We start from the raw sequence: 5,437 nt of genomic DNA, 5'->3' as shown, positions 1-5,437 counted from the left end.
TGTTGGCAAAAGTGATGATATAGAAAGTTCTTCAATAATCAAGAAACACTGTACATTAGATTAGCAAGGTAGACGTAATTGAACCCGCTTAAACAAAGTAATTAAATAATAGTTGAAGCCCTATGCCTCTACAAAATCCTGCACTAGTTCCATTGATCTTGGGTTATGTCTCACAAGATCTTTGATGATCAAAAGAGTGATGATTCCACCATTTCTTTTATGGGGCAGAGAAGGCATCTTCTGGGTCCTGCCACTTCTGCTCCAGCATTGAAGCTATGTTGGTCTGTTCTGAGCTGCCAGCAACTAGAGCTTGTAAAGCACCTCGGATCTTGTTCAAGTTCTTATGGAGTCTGATACGTCTGAGGACAGCTTCTTTGTCTAAGGTCTTAGAGGGGGCTTGAGTTGATGATTTAAGGTAGAGTTGGCTTGAGATGGGACTAAGTATCTCGGAATCTTTCTCTTCTGAATGATTTATGGTTATCTTTTCAGCCTGGACTTTGGAAATCGTGAAAGCCATTTCTTTTTTTAATGTGGAAGAGGCGTGTGGGGTCTTTTATTTATAGTGAGAGGCTTTGGTGGGAGTGGTTTGTTCTTTCTATATTTGTTTGTTTTCAAAGCGGTTTTGAGGCTTTTAGGGTTGCCAAAGCCAATGGTTTTTCTATAAATTGTGGGTTTTGCTCCAAGTACATGCGGCGATATCCCAGCACACTGCATTACAAGTAGACAGTTGCCAAAATAAAGGCAAACAGCTTATTTGCTGCAGCCGATATGCTTCACTTAATTAACCTAGTCCTATTTGGGAGGATAAGGGAAAAAGATAAGCAACTACCATAATCAGAAAGCCATCAAATTTTTTATTTTTTATTTTTTTTGAGAAACAAACACACACGTGAGAGAGAAAGATGTTCTAATATAAGGAAAATTATTGTTTACTCTTGGAGTATCATAAATGCGTAGTCCCTCCTCTCACATAAATAGTGGGTCCCACTAATTAAATTCATAGTGGAACTCATCATTCATGTGAGAGGAGAGACTATACATTTATAGTACTCTGAGAGTACTTAATAATTTTTCCTAATATAAAAGCATACCACAAATGGCAAGCAAGGACTTGACTAATTCACATCATTGAATTTGCTATATTTTACATATTTTCACCACACGGTCTATTTTATCATAAAATATTTCTATTTAACTAAAGAGGTTTAAGCAGTAATAATATCATACACAGGAAAAATATGGTGGATAATTTGAAGTAATCCATAATCAACCCTTTAGTTTAAAAGCTTTGGAGATTGGACCACTGAATTACTAGGCAAGGCCAAAACTAGGAGAAAATGCACCATGCATCAGATGCATGTTTCCTCCCTCTCACATAGAGGTGGACACATGTGGAGTCTACCTCCGTGTGAGAGGGAGGAAACATGCATTTGATGCATGGTATATCACCTTCAAAACCAGGTACTTAATTAGGTGACTATCTGACTAGGACCTGATTTGATGGGGCCAACAAATATCTTTAAAAAAAAGAAACAGATATTTTTTTTTTTTATCTTCTTTCTAGTATTTGATTCTAAAAGGAAAAGGAAAAAAAAAAAAAAACTTTCTAGTATTATATTTTTGGAGAAGTGATATTTTAAATTACAGAAAGGATATCAAATGATTTAGATATAATAAATCTATAGCGACTTTTTTTTTTTAAATTACCGTCAAATGTGCAAATTGTTAATAATAAATGATAAAATAATTTTTGTGGTAGACTCAGATTAATATCAATAATCTATTATCTTAACAAGCTATGTAAAAATACTGAAAAAGAAGAAGAAGAAAAGATTATACGTGTAACATATAGAGGGATTGAAATTTATATCTCTCAAAGTCAACTTTTTATGATAAAAAGAAAAAGAAAAAAGGATGAAGCTCCTAAATTTAAATCCTATCTGGCTCTTGAATTAAAAAAAAAATGTTAAAATTTAAATTTTAGAAGGATACACGAGACTCCTTATCTATTTGTAGTGACAAATACAAGCCGTTTATTAATTAATATTTTAAGAAATGTGTATGGCATAAGCTAGGTGGCCACAAATTCCGACCATTTAGCAATAAAATAAAATTAAAGAATACAGTACACCACTTTATGGATGGGGTTTAAGGACTGCAACCAGCGAGTAATTGAGCTCTATACATTGTATACAATCCACTCTTGATGGAAACCAGGGGTAAAGCGTACAGGACAATGTTAGAAATATAAATAAAAACAAAATTTAGGTACAATAGCACGTGTCAATTGAGTTACTAAAATTTCGATATTCATAAATTAAGTTTAAACGGATCGAGTTGGACCATGACTACGAAACATGATGATAATAATAATAATAATAATAATATTTATTTTGAAGAAGCAGAGGAAGCAAATCCATAGATTAAAAAAGACAGTAAAAAGTTGCTTATTTTCGAGTTTCCTAAAGGACAATGTTATAGAATGTGGAATAGAAGACTTTTTTGGGTAAATGGAAATAGAAGACTTAAGCAATAATATAAGGCAAATGAAATTCAGTCTTTGAATCCGGATTTCTATTTAAAAAGCAAACAATACAAGGACATGTTTGCGGTTTTGTTTCGTCTAATCAAGATTACTTAAAATGGAAGGAGCAGATGGCATCATCGAAGCGACAAGGAAGTGAGGAAGCAGGTTTTGAAAGTGAAAACAATGGGCAATGCATTGTCAGGGTCAGTGTCAGTTGTTTTCGATATAAACCGAGGGCGGCATATAAGTCGATCGGGCCTCTCTTTCACCGCTACTACTTTACTACTTATTTTAATTTTATGTGATAACTAAATAGAAACTTGTCCCCAACGGAGCTCCTTATTTGGGCGTTTGTAATCAGAGTAGTTAAATTCACTCTCACTCATAAACGTTTCAAAGTAGGTACAGAGATTTTAGGGTATTCAAACACCCCCACTCCCCCTCCCCCCCCCCACCCCCCCCCCCCCCCCCCCCCCCCCCCCTTCTATTTTTAAAAATAATTTTCTATTTTTGAGAATTTAAAATGAACAGAAAACAAAAATTGTTCTCAAAATTCAATTTGTGAAGGAAACTGAAAATATGCAAAAGACTATTTTAAGTTTCTAATTTTCAAAAGTCAATGAAAATACACATTTCATTTAATTTAATAAATCTGTCTAATTTAATAAGTTAGTATTAGAGTTCAAATCCTAATAACAACATATTTTAGTATTTTCTATTTTTTTTTTCAAAAAACTATCGTTTTAATTTCAACTAACCAAACGTGTTTTTTATTTAAAAAATACAAGAATTTTTTTTTTCTTTATATTCCCAAAAACAAGTTTTTGAAAATATAAAATAAAAACTGTTACCAAACATAACCTTATATTCACCCTCGAAGTGTTCAGTTGTAAATGATAGATCTTCGAGGACAAGGCAGCCAGAGAGGAGCCTCAAGAAAGAGTGTTTGTGTGAAAGATATAATAGTAATATAAATAATTCAATAGTTACAATAACGTGAGACGGTGAAGTTCAAACTCTATTTCTTCTAGTAAAGAATGGTAGGTTATGCCACTAAATTTTAAGGTAGTGAGCTCTGATGGAAAAATCTCTGATGCCTTAGAGGGTGTTTGGATTGATAAAAATTGAGTTATATAACTCAGTTTTCATCACCCAAACTCAAAAAATGTGGGGCCTACTGAAACTCGACTTGTTTGGACTAATTTTTGAGTTGAGTTTCCATAACTCAAAACTCAAAATTTTGAGTTTGAGTCATGAAATTGAAAACACAATTAAAATGTTTTTGAGTTTTAAGCTATGGGTTTCAATGACACTCTTGTAAATACTTAGCCTAGGTAGGGCTCATGGTAGTGTATGGTCAAATCACTTTGTGTGAGTTATAGACAAGAGATATGGGCCCTACCATTTTATGCAAAAATTTGAGTTATAAAGAAGAGATATGCACCAAACAAGTTATTTATGGAGAATGTGAAAAAATAGAGTTAGAGAAATGAGTTATGAGATTTGAGTTTGAGTTATAGGTGATGCTCAATCCATAATATATATATATATATATATATTTACGGGAATCCATAATCTTTTTCATGAAGACAATATTCTTTTATTCTTTTTTAGGATTTTATCTCATGCTTGTTGATAGTATGGATTTTTATCTACATATAGGGCATAGACACATATAGTGTTGTAGTTATTTTCCTTAACTTACTATATACCCTTACAATACGAAACTTTTTGTACATGATACGATACGTATTGCACATCATATGATACTGACAAGTGACAACTATGATTATGACCATGATGGCCTATGATAAGGGGCATAATTGCCTCCTTCATGGGCATTGTACAGCACAAGGGTCCCTAGACCCACTTGGGCCATGGACCTCAACCCTACAGTGTGGACCATGGTTCCAATCCCTTTGTCCCAAGTTGGGCCATAAGCTTGTTGAGGCCATGGGCCCGGGATCCATGCCACTACGCTTGACCCAAGCCCCATTGGGCATGCAATCTTGAATTGACACATGGTTCATAGCCAGAGACATGCCCGACCAACACATCTTAGCCGAGAACGTGAATGCTCGGGGATACTATATCTTAGCTGCTTGGTATTGCCCTAGACAAATATTGCTGCCGAACATCCCTCTTAAGATGGGAACCAGTTCCAAAGCCACTACTCCCACTCCCAACTAAACACCCACTTAAAAGCAATGGAATTGGACCTCTATAGCCACTAATAACCTAAATTAATCATAACCCCTCCACTAATCTCAAGCTATAAATAAGAGATAAGAATAAGGAATGGGGGGATTTTGGGGGGAGAGATAGAAAAAAAGAGAGAAAAGGGAGACCAGGAGGGGAGAGAGAGCATCAGGAGAGCGGTAAGGGAGAAGGGAGAGGAATTCATTGGGTAAGGTTGCATTGTTGGGTCTCTGTGCTAGGAACTACCCAAGGTAGGAAATCCAAAGGCCACTTCACAAGTAGATTGTGAGCCCAAGTGAGGATCGGCCCGTCAGCCTCATTTTTGGCACGCACAGGCATAATTTTAGATTCCCTCATTTGTGAGAGATATTAGGCAAATTCACGATTATCCCTAATTATAAGGAGTTGAGTTGGGCTTTCTTGTGCACATCAACACTCATTAAGCTATTATTAGAGTTACTTTTGTCACAAGTCATATGGTGGAAGCCAATTTATTTATTTAGTTATTTTTTTGGTTAAGAGGTCATTCATTTAGAAACTAACTAGCCAACATAGGTAGAGTATTGGCACATCGCCTTAAATACAGACCATCCATATCATTGTTCACAAAAGCTACCATTTCTGGGGTGGGGGGTACATTATAGTTTTCAAACTCCATTGACATCGAGCATCCTCTCTTCGCGAGCCAGTTTGCACATCTATTTACTTCTC

The sequence above is a fragment of the Quercus suber genome, unplaced genomic scaffold (assembly GCF_002906115.3).
Source record: "Quercus suber isolate HL8 unplaced genomic scaffold, Cork oak 2.0 scaffold_19, whole genome shotgun sequence".
Taxonomy (NCBI): domain Eukaryota; kingdom Viridiplantae; phylum Streptophyta; class Magnoliopsida; order Fagales; family Fagaceae; genus Quercus; species Quercus suber.
The sequence above is the reverse complement of the archived record's forward strand: the minus strand, read 5'-3'. Positions refer to the sequence as shown.